Here is a 12,698-nt window from a genome sequence, read left to right on the forward strand (position 1 = left end):
CGTTAATGGGCCAGCATCAGCGGCCTAGGGTACTCTTTTTATGCCATTTCGCATACACGGGCGTGCTTCTTTATTTCATTTTTTGTCGTTTTTATCGTGACTGGTATTGTGTTTATTAGTATTACTGTTTATTTACCATGAGACACAGAAGTCGAACGAACAATCCTCAGTGGTCAAGCGGTGTACCGGTTCGAATCGCGGATGGATCGTTTTTTGTTTTCAGCGCAGTTGCTTTTACTTCTTCAGGGGCGCTATGTAGCTGTGAGGTCACGTCGCTGTAGACCAATGAGGAATTGTGCAGTGAAGTCATTACTGTTGTAATGTGTGATCGTTGCGTGGTGTTTGAACTACCCGAGCGAGGTAGTGCGGTTGTGGCATTGCGACCCTGTCGACCAATCCATATTTCTCGAAACTCCATCAGTGCCAACACCGACATCGAGTTTTCCGTTGAAGGAGGCCCTTAATGCTATCGCGTTATAAGACACAATGAGTCAAAAATTACACAGTATGGTTTCAAGTGTGAAACACGAATGTTTGTTTTAGCTATGGTGAAAGAGCAACGAGTTCTTCTAGTGTTCTGGTTTAAACTAGGCGGCTCCTCTTGGCTGCTCAGGTGAACGTTTTTCAACATGCGTAGCTTTGTGCACTATGCCCCATGCTCATAGTCTCGGCGGGTTTCTTATACACAGCCTGGCACAGCCGACAGCAGAAGCGTCAGCAGCCAAGGTCTGCGCGGCGGATGGCGCCGACGCCGATGGCGCATAACTTGGGAACGAGCTGTTACAAAGCTCACTGTCTGAAAACCTTACATTTGAAGACGAGATTTTTTTTGTAGAAAACAGACGACGAGCACATGGGGATGCCAAGGCAGATGGGGCAGGAACCGCCAACAGCCGCTAACAGTTCAGACAGGAGACTCGTGCGCGGGCGATCAGCTTTCATGAAGAAGGGCGCCTGCCACTGGTTGTTTATCGTCTCCCTTACAGTGTGTCAGATGAACGGCGCCGACGCCGACGGTGAAAAAAATAGGGAAAATCTGAGAAGAGCTAATGTTCTAGAATATTTTTATCAAGACGTCTCATGAACTACTTCTCCATGTCATGCCTTAGCAAGCAAAATCTTTTGCTGATGTTTGAGAGATATTTCTGGACGTTAATAATATGAAGTCAAGTAGAGTGTGCAGATTCCAATATGGTATTGACTCCGGGAAGAAAAAGGCATAAAAACAAAAAAAAACAAAATGAGCGGTAGTTTTAGCGACCTTTCAAGATTGTTGCCTCACTTTAGCGTGGCCAATGGCAGTGGAAATCAACCAATGCTTCCCTAGTGTGTGTATTACTTTCTATGTTGTAGTTTTACTAGGTAACAAAAGATTACTTTTCCTGCCAGTTCTCGCGCCCATCTAAAGGTAGGTGTAACGTTGGTGTTTGATTCACGAGAATGTTTCACCTTCGCGGCCAGCAGTCCGGTGAAGCTCGAGTGAGGCACTTTTTTATGGTTACCTGACTGAGTATTCTGTCTGAACACAATAGGACTTAGGGATTTTCGCAATTGACCCCGCACATTATTCTATAGCAAGCGATATGGCAAATTTAAGCCCATGTTGCAAGCGTTTCGAAGCAAGGGTGAAGGTGCCTTTTTCAGCGCTTGTACAAAATGTGACTGACAGGGAACAAATGCAAACCTAGAAGTGCCATGCATAAACTCTGTAATTGTTGGTTCAGCCAATAAATACAAAGTTGTATCCGGGACCGTTATTGCGCCATGTTCTGTGAAGAAAATTCTCACTGCCTGGTATATTTTTAAGCTCGGCGAGGTACCAATCCTCATGAAGCACGTAAAACGAGTTAGGCAAGCAGAAGTACGAATTCACGCTGCAGCTGATTTGATACACAGTTCGTTTGCCGGACAAAGAATAGTTGAGTGCATTTAGACCATGCTCAAAGTGGAGATGGAGGGCTGGCTCACTTAAGAGAGGTGCGCTCACTGTAAGAAAAAAATTGTGAGCAAAGGGAACGAAAGGCTTGGTAAATGTCACACAAGGAGTGGACACATTAACAGTGAATGAAGTAAGGAAGGAACAAAAAATTCACCGGACATTCACACTTGTGGCCATACAAATTTCGGTGATAGCTGGGATGGGGTGAAATGCGGATGTAAGTCAAAGTGGTTAGACGTGCCCTGTTTGCTAATGAGTATGCCTACTCTACACAAGTTTGGACTGCAAACGATGTGGAGGGAGCGTCGTTCAGAATAATAAGTGGTCTGCCTTGGAACGGGCTCGCGGCGACAGCTGGCAATTCGGCCTCTAGGTCACGGCGGCTCATAACACGGCCTGCATGGCTTGAACCTGCACCGCTGCTATCTTTGTTTGAATGGCACAAGGATTCCTGTAGCGATTGCAGCGGTCAGAGCTGCTTAGTTAGTTTGCAAAAACCGTATATCCAAGAATGTTCTAGGCTATATGTGACTAGATCAAACGTACCTGCGTCCTTAGGAACACTGCTGCTATTTGCCGGACGACTACTCCTTTGAGGCTTCACTTTTGGCGTTTCCAGGAGGCAGCAGCATTCTGCTCAGTCTCAGCGCCACTAGTTATATCATTGCATGTGCCCCGATTTATGTATCTAAGTAGTATTTAACGACCAGAGCTTTACTCTCCGGACACGCACTGTTTGTCTGTTCGCTTAAGTCTAACACCACAGAGCTCTTTGCTCAAGCAATGTATTCATGCTGAGTAGTATAACATGCGATCTCTGCCGTTCTCGCCAATACCATGTGTGCGCCTTTTCTATATCTTCACGTTCTAAGGCCACGAAATGTGTCGGGTCGTTTCTCGCGCCACTCACATTACAACATTTGGAAATAAGCAAGAATTATCTCTGTGTCTTTGATACAAGTTGAGTATGGGTTTTTGAGGCACATGCCTTCAGAGGGGCGCCACATACCAAAGGTCCGAGCCCAATGAATGCCAGAAATAGAAGGAACAACACCAGAAGAGCGCCGGTCGTCTCGGTCGAGAGCAGCGCCTGTGGAATCTCAATAAAGGCCAAGTCCTGAACGACGTCTGCACAGGGTAGAATGCGAGAGACAGAGAAAGCGACCTTGAGAATGCCCAACATTCGTTTCAAGACAGACTCGGCAAATCTGCATAATAATGTAGCGGGGCTGAGAGGCACATCACTTATTGTATTTCATAGCTCTCGTTAAGACGCACGTTAAGCATTAAACTGAGTGCCACCGATAGCGGCAGGTATTCTGTTCTTTGACAACCGCTGTACTTGTTTGCTGATATCGCGTCCGCCGAGCTCATATTTTGAGGGCACAGCTACCGCAATAAAGTGTTTCTTTTAGAATCCTTTCGCCTACTACCTGACCGCCGGACTGCCGTCAATATTATGTGAGGGAACGTAGTGTCGTGCCGTGGCATTCTATGATGTCTTTTTTTTTTTCAGCCACAGCCACAATCTCTCCATGTACTTTGTTATCTGTGCGGCTGGACCTGAGCAGTTTTTGTTCGAATGTGATTTGCGAATGAAACCACCAGATATCCAGTTAGCGCTTTTCAAGTCTTTTTTCCTCGTCCTCTGTTTCCGCACTAAGTATCTTTCTAAAAGATAATACCGACAAGATCATTCTCCTACTACGCTATCAATATCTCTAGTTCCGTTTCTTTATGTCGAGGCAGGGTAATGAGGCGTGTCTTCGCGAAGAATTTTTTTCCGTCGAAATCTTTGTTACCAGCCAATGCGACAATACTTACTGCTGCCCATGATCTGGTCAATCTCGAGGCCCGTCTTGTGGCCGTAGCTGCCGAGCATGAAAAATATGACCACCGCTGTGCCGAAAAAAGTTAGCGCATCGACCACCAGGATGTAAACGAGGTCTCTGCGCCACAGAGAAATAGAAATATAAACTAGAGGATGCAGCAAAGGAATGCGAGTTTCCGGTGACAGCTCAAAATTTTCTTTTCTCCTTTACAATCTTTGTACAAACACATAAAGCAAGTACTGGCCGCAAACTTCATGCCATGACTTGCGTATTAAGCTTCGTGCATTGTTACTCCGCAAAGGCGTAAAGAGATCTGCGGGGCCAATTTCATCACGGATTGGCTGTACCAAAACGGAATGCTTGGCAGACGGCAGCGCTGATGTTGGCGAGGACACAGTAACGACATGGTTGGAGCAAAAACGTAAATAAAACTAGCACATAGAAGAGATAGAGAAAACACTACATGAAGCTCAGTTAAGTCCTCTAGTTATGACCATAGGCAGATGGTGTAGACCATGGCACAGAGTAGGGCCCTTGTCATATGCTGTGGAGTCTTCTGTGGAGTGCGTATTTTTCACCTATTTCTGCAACTATGCAAGAACAATCAGCCAAAATCTTAGTCTCCCTATCATGCAGTCCTTATTTATTTACACTGACATCTCTGAGATAATTTATTCGCGCTTGAAGGTGCTGCGATCGTAACCAGAGTGGTACATCGTAGCCAAAAACTTCACGTTCCACCAAAAGGTCAAATGTAAGGTTGTCTGGACACCCCTAGATGGCTGATAAAAGACGTGCGGGCAAGGAGTGGGCGATTTTGCATGCGGGCACATATGGCGGCTAGTACTCCTAGTGTGCGTATTTCGGAAAAGGAAGGGAAGACTGCAGATGGTGGCACCACAGTCACTGCCTTTTCTCCACCCCTGGCAAATGCATAAAGGTAAAACAACGCGCAATGACTGTATGAGCATAGCCCCACTGAGGCACTCACATGAAGAAGTTGTTCTGGAAGGAATTGTGGGCGCTGATGAAGCTGATGCCGTAGCCCCCGATACCAGTGCCGAATGCGGCGAAGGCGATCACGTCTTGCCACATCTGTGGGAAAATAAGAAACGAACACTGGACAAATATACGCACGTTTTATTGCTTGCATGTTGCAACTTCGAGAACGTGGCTCACAATACATGCTCACAACTAAATGAGGTCAACCTGTGTCGATAAATTACCGCTTTTTAACGACGATGAAGCTACTTTATCTGAAAACAGAACTTTTATATGCAGGAAAAGGCCAAAACTTTAGGTACAAATGTGGCCATCTCCAGCCAATTTCGAATTAAACTGCAACGCGTAGTCTGTTTTCTTTGCCCGGATCTCAGAGGTTGGGCTGCATCGTCGCAGACTCCAAAATGGCGACGACGACACGACACGCGTTTGAATCGAGTGTTAAAAAAATTAGCAGTGGCTTAACTGCGCTGACCGTAGAATTCAGCGAAAAGCAAGCACGGTTGCTAAGACTCTAAGGCTCTTACTTGACATCTACTCTGCAGGCTCGCGACAGCCGTTTTATGTATATACCCACACGACCACGTGCCTATGACGCGGTATTGCATGGTCTTGCAGCACCTCCATCTGATGTAATCACCTGGCTTCATATCACCCTATCTGATGTTCTTAAGGTGTAAGGTCAGCCCAAAGGCCATCTACTGTCAAAGGTCAACTGAAGGGCAGGAGTCAGGGGTTCGACATTAGAACTACCACATATGGTCATACACGGCTATCGTTGTTTGGGCTGAAGTCGTTCAAGGTCGGTGTGCTGCCTACCCGAAGACTGATTTACGTACCGTAGTAAAGCTTTTCGCTTCAAAAATATCTGCAAGCAGTTTTCTGCGTCTTTTGCAATCGGACATACAACTTTGTCCGTAAAGTTGCGAGCCTGAGTACATTAAAAAATGCGTTTGACATTGAAATCAACCGTGCAGCATCCTTCTAATAAATAGTCTCCGTTGCAGTCTACACAGAGCTTCCAACGCTTCTTGAGGTCTTGAAAACAGTTGGAAAACGCTTCTGTCAGGGTGGTCAGCTAGCTCCTTTGTCGTGGCGTCTTGAATAGCCTCCATGTTCCCGAACAAGCGATCTTTTAGGGCTATCTTCACACAAGGAAACCGAAAAAAATCGCACGGGGAGTGGTCAAGTGGCTATGGCGGGTGGGGAACTACAGCATTGCGGTGCTTGCCAACAAATTGTGTCACGCTGAGAGCAGTGTGCGTCCTTGCGTTATCGTGGAGAAGGCTACATTGTTCAGATGCCCATAAGACAAGGCGATGGCGTCGCAGTGCATCACGCATGTGTTGGAGCACGCGGATATAAATCTCATGATTCACCGTCTGCTCTTGTGGGACAAACTCGTGGTGCATGAATCCTCTCTAGTCTAAAAAAAGCTATCAGCATCGCCTTTGTTTTGGCTTTCTATAGCGTCACCTTTCTCGACACCGGAGAGCTCTTGGACCGCCATTCGGCGCTCTGCCTCTTTGTTTGAAGATCGTATTGAAAACACCATGTTTCGTTTTCGGAAATGATGCTGTCGACAAATGCAGCATCCTTTTCTGCCTCGGAGAGCAAATCAGCGCTCACTGATGCCGGCGTGTCCTTCTGGCTCTCTGTGAGAGTGTGCGGGTGAATGTTTGGCATTCAGCTTTCGTTTCCCCAAGTTCTCACGCAAAATTTGGAGGCATGCTGACTTACTAATGCCTAGGACATCTGATAGCATGCGGAATGTAATTATGCAGCCTTGCTGTACGATTTTCCGGATCCGAGCCACGTTGGTTTCATTCCGTGAGATTGAAGGGCGCCCCTGCATTGTGTCGTCTTCCACCGACGCTCTCCCTGAAACGAACCTCTTCTGACATTCGAAAATTCGCGCCCGCGATTATGTATCAATGCCGTAAGTGTCGCGAAGGAGATCATACGCCTGTGTGGCTGTCCTGCCAAGCTTCACACAGAATTTTATGTTTACACGCTGTTAGAGATGGACGTCTATCTCTCGGCATTCACTCACAGGGGAATGTACAGACAACTTGTGACAAGGCATATTTTTACATGTAGTGCCATCTAGCAGCGGCCACAGCAATTAACATAAATAGCCCAGGTTAGTCAGAAAAGATGGCGCTACACATACGCACCAACATTTGTTTTGAGGAATCATTTGTAGAGAAGAAAATATAGCAGTCTCGAAACTTTACGGACAAAAGTTCTATATCGACTTACCCTGAAAGAGCTATATAAGAGATTTTTACTCAGAAGCAAAATTGTATGCAGTTCTCAACGTCCCTGGACAAGTTGAAAGCAAACCGCTACTGCTCATGAACAGTTAATATTTTCGACAGGTGCAAGTGACAAATGACGACAGGTGCAAGCAACCATCTGCCACTTCCTACGCTCAGTTGGTGCCTTGCGGAAGCTGTCCGCGCGTGGATCACACAAATGCGCTTGTTTTCAACATGAAATAAGATTTCAGGCGGTTTTTGTGCAACACATAAATTATACTCCCAATCGCCGGAGGGCGCCGCGTTTTGTGAAAACTGCGATTTGAGGTTACAGAGAAGAGTCCTTAAGGAGAGTAGACAAGCCTACCAGCTGTGAAACGTGAATCGCTGTTCGATTTCAAAAGAGGAACCACTATCGTGAACAAGATGCCGACGTTACCAATTTATTAATTGTCATCTGGAAGTGATTTTTCCACCACAATACAGTTTCTGAATGTTTCGAAAGGTTATAACTTTGCACGACGATGGACCAGAAACATGGCGTTACGCAAAAGTCACTTTGCTATAATTAATAATTGAGCTATTCGCATTCAGCATAGAATGAGGTGACAACTTGGCCTGAAATGATTGCGCGCTTCACTATTTATTCTTTGTATCTAGGAAAAGTGTTTTCTTGAATCACGTACTAAATTCTCTGGAGTTGAAAATGGCAAAATGCTTTTCGAAACGTTATCATGAATGGTAGGAGCCCACTTTCAAGTGGTCTCTTCGGATTCTTGTCGCCTTTCATCTCCCACTTTGTACTTGCTGATGATGACATCTTGGTAACAAAGCTAAATTCTTCGTTCAAAACTCCGCTAGTCTACACAAAACCGGCAATTGAGAACAGTCCTCTCCGACACCCTCTCATGTTCTTTACGCGTGGCCCTTGCGTAAAATCAGTCCCTTAGTATGTAACGTACGAAATCCCCTAAAATTCTCCCTAATTAGAAGTCGAGGCTCATGAACGTATCCATAGGGTGCTTTGTGGAACATGTTTAGCACATTAATTGAAGGGAATATGCTTGGAAGCTATTATATTATCGTTGCATGACGATTAAGAACCTCCACGGCGGCGCATTCGCTTTGGCCTTCTGCTACTGACCCAAGGTCGCAGGATCGAATCCTAGCCCGGACGGCTTGCTTTTGATGGAGACCAGAAAATAACCGTGTGCTGCGCGACGTCGGTGCACACAAAGCACCGCACGTGGTTTAAATTAATCTTACCACTTTACTGTGGCGTCTCCAGCCTGTGTGTCACTTCGGGAAGTTAAATCATATATATCAAGTATACTTATCACGATGGATGAAGAAAATGGGTTATTTTTTTTGGAATTCTTGCCGAATATTCGAATTAGAATCCGCATAACCTATTTGGGCTCGCTGCTGGGCCATGGTTGCCACGCAATAAGCGCTGAAAACACAAAGACAACAAAAAGTATACTAAGGGCACTTACAGCTTCTTGCGTGCTTTGAATGCGAAAGCATTATTCCGTTTCTTTTTATTTTTCTCTTCCTTTGCAATATTACACCTACTCATTAGCATGCCGTCGTAAGGGAACGCACACCCTAGATTCACCTTTGTTCTCCAAGGAGCCATGCGGTTTTGTGGACTGCGGGTGCTTGCCTCGCAATCCGAAAGTTCTGGGTTTAATTTGTAGCACGTTCGGAATTGTTATTTTTAGTTTAATACCACGCTGACGTCATATGGGATTTTTGGGACCACTGCTGTTGATCAACTCCAACGCCGGGTTTTGTTGCTGATGAGTCAAACGATGCTTTCGCATCAAAACGATAGGAGTTCAGTGTGCTCACTTCCAGCTGTCCAATATTCATTCGAGGGGTCAGTATTCTCAGCTTGTGATATCTGTACGGCCTTCATTTCGCGAGCGCTCTTTTCGCGAGAAACGTTTTAATCTTGAGCGTTATTTGTGAAACCCGCTGAAACAATCATGAATAAGCGACCAGTCAGAAACTGCTTCCGACTCCGCTTTCCCAGTAAACAAAAAAAAGAGTCCGAAGCGCGTGTCGCTCACCGGCAGGGATGCGAAGGATTCCAGCTTCCAAATAGGCAGCTGGCCGATGCCTCGGAAGGCGCCTTCGCGGAAGATGGTTCCAAGGAAGAGCCCAACCAGCAGGGAACACTTGGCAGCGGCCAGAAAGTACAGAGACTGGACCAATACGATGTCATATTCAGTACGGAATCATCGTGTTGAAAATGACATACGCAGAAGGGTACACACACAAGCAGAAATAAGCTAGTGTAGGACCACAGCGGTGGCCAAGTGCTTGAGTATCCGCCTCCCATGCGGGAGGTGTGGGGTTCGATCCCCAGTGCCGCCGGTTACCTGTCGGTGATACAATGAGTACAAGCTTTCCCCTGGTCTGGCGCTCGGCTTATTTCGGATAAAATGCTTGGGAAATGGGTCTTTGACCTCACCTTGAGAAGTCGAAAATACCGTGTGCCATGGCGCTCTGTGGCCATAGATTCCCTTGCGCCATAAAATTTCACATTTATCGTCAGAAATAAGCTAGTGGAAACTGAGGGGACGGAGCTCAGCGATTATAAGTGGACTTACATTGAATTGAATTGTATTTTATTTCTAAACAGTTATACAGAGAATACCGTTTAGCGTAAGTCGCATCCCCTGCTTGCTAACGTATACCGCAGGCCGTGAGACAGCAAGAATTTTGAATGACGTTCCTGTCCACACCGAATTCCCGTGTCGGTCTGTGAGAGTGCCATCGATGTGAATCAAAGAGTGGGTGCAGTGCAGACAACGGCCTCAATGGAGGCGTGATCCGTGTCAGCGTAGTAGTGGACGAGTAAATAGGTTAAAGGTTGCAACACAGGCGTCACACTCGCTTCTTGGCCCCAAAAAGAGGGAGAAGGATCTGGATGAATAAATTTTAGTCCCTCTCTGTACCCATGGAATCCATCATGCTACCAGCGTAGTGAATGCCCTCCGAGCTTGATCCGCCAAACGGCTAACCCTTATAAAATTGTCTAAAGCCAGTCTATAGATTTCCATAGACTGTATTGCCTTCCTATAGATAATTCCTTTTGTCTATTCATTGTCTATAGCCTGTGTATAGACAAAAGCCTACTCAAAGTGTATGGCCATAAATCTATAGATTGTCTATAGACTGTCTATAGGATTTGTATTGCCTATAGACTGTTATTTAAGATTTGTTTGTAGAGGGTATACATACTTTATAGATAGAAATCTATGGAAGAAAAAAATTCGCTTCGCTTAGACAATTGGAATACGGACAGTCTATAGACTGCCTAAAGAATTTTTTGCAAGTGAAGACCCTAGCCTGATCCCGAGAGCCTAGGCCCAACTCACGTGTCGCATCTTGGGCAATCCGTCTCTGACCAGCGCGAAGAGGCCTGTGAACAGGACGACCGACATCATTAGCGTGTTCAGCCGCAGGCCCCAGAGGTCACTCACGCTGCTTCCGAGTCCCAGCATTACGTTGCTGCGCATCGGTAACCGTGGTGAAGGCGACAGGAGTGCTCTAACACGGGCGCGGAACGCGATATCTGTACAACGCGCAACCTCTGGCAAAAACTGCCATTTGACGTAGCAGGCGTGCCGTTTTTTAAAAAAAATATCAACACAACAACAGAACAAAAGAAGTCACTGAGGCGCGTCTACGTAAGGGCAGCATCAGAGGCCTATCATATCTAAGAAAGAACACACATGTGTAAGTGACCCATAAATTATGCTGCATTAAAGGAAGTTTCCATATCTAGACATGCCTTATTAATTTCTTCTATTTTACTGCTGTTTTGGGCATGCGTATTTTCAGAGCGTACAGTCGTGACAAATGTGAGAAGGATCAAATCTTGAGCATTCATTTTTTTTTATCTCCCCATAGTTATTCTCGATCAGCACTGTCTTTTCTCTTTTCTAACTACTTTTCTTTTTGGCATATAACATCCAAAGGTCCTTCGTAAATATATTGGCGACATAACTAGAAAATCGGCGATTTTGTGCAAAATTTTGTTCCCTCTCATATTGCTCACGACTGTAAGCAATCGGCGCTCTGTGAAGAAACGCTCAGTTGATTCTCATCGCCCCTGGTGGTTCTTCTTTCTGCGTCCTTTTTCTTTTGCGCTGTTTTCTTTTTTTATACTCACCTGGCAAACTGCGACATCTACGGATACTACAAGGTGGCTGTACTACGATATACCAAAACGCACCGAATATAGGTGGCGCCCGCATAAAAGCCCATTTCGAACGGTAAATTACAGGAAAACCAAGTGACTAGCACCTACATAGAAACTTGAGCTCTGCTGCGTACGTCCTTTCTTATTGAGTGCAACGTACGCAAGAAATTCAGGGGTCCAAATATACTGTGGCGTTACTAAGGTCCTGTGTCGCGGTGCCATGCGGAAGAGCTTACGGCGAATTTCTGATCTTTATTTGCTCTCATTGAGTCGCGTTATTTTTGGTACCATTCTTAACTTAGTTTTATTTAATGTTATTTGTTGTTACATATAAGGAAAGCTGGGGCAGATAGCTCGAGGACTAAGGGAAGCTGCGGCTTTAAACAGCACATCTGGAACCACCACCTCATAATAAAGTAGACCAATAATTAACTGCTTCCATATGGCTAACACATAAAAAATTGCAGTATAAAAATAAGTAAACAACATGCGTACCGGTTGTTTGCATAAAATTTAGGTACGCATCTGCAGTTACTCGCTATACGACCTAGATTAAGGGCTTTTTTTCGAAGGAGCACACAGCAACAATTCCATTAGATTTTTGGAACTAAGACTAAAGTTTTGCAATGACCATGTTTGTTGGGGGTATGAACCACGGGGGAAAAAAGGTTTATTACCCGCTGTGTCTGCCCACTCCAAGCTTGTGAAGCGCAGCGTTGTAAAGCACTGTTTTGTAAATGCCCTGACTAAGTCCTGCGACCATATGATCAAAGAAAGTCTAGCCCTGCAAAATAGACGCCTGTCTGACGCAGGGTACCCGGAGGCCCTTGTGGTTTCTGTGGCCGAGGGCTTGCTCCAGAAAATGAAAAACGTCCGGCAATCTGAAGAGAATGCCGTGACAGGCCCGGATGCACGCAAAAAAGTGGCAGTCATTCCGTATATCCACCAGACTTCCCACAACTTGAAGAAGATTGGAAAGCGCGTAGGCGTTAATGTTGTGTTTTCGGCCCCACTCAAACTATCAGTTCTGTGCAAGAAGACTAACCCGTGCTACAGCAAAAAGGAAAAATCGTGCATGATTAGACACCAGAATCAGTATGTCACTTGCGACGATGGTGTCGTATATCGCGTTCCGCTGTCCTGCGGACGCGAATACATTGGACAAACCGGCAGGTGCATAAATACCAGATTGAAAGAACACAACAAGAATGTAAATGATGGTGACCAGGGCCATCTTAGCACGCACTGTCGTAATTGTGGCAATGAGTCTGCACGTCGCCGCAGAAAACCTTGCGCGCCTGCGTTCCAAAAAAGCACAATCGTTGCTCGACACAATGATCAGTGTGTTAGGGAGATAATCGAGGCGGCAAGTATTGCTCGTGCAGAGGACAGGTGTGTAAGCATGCCATCAGTTGTTCTAACCAAGAAAGAGCTGAAGTTTCTGGATC

This window comes from Amblyomma americanum, chromosome 10 (assembly GCF_052857255.1).
Source record: "Amblyomma americanum isolate KBUSLIRL-KWMA chromosome 10, ASM5285725v1, whole genome shotgun sequence".
NCBI lineage: Eukaryota > Metazoa > Arthropoda > Arachnida > Ixodida > Ixodidae > Amblyomma > Amblyomma americanum.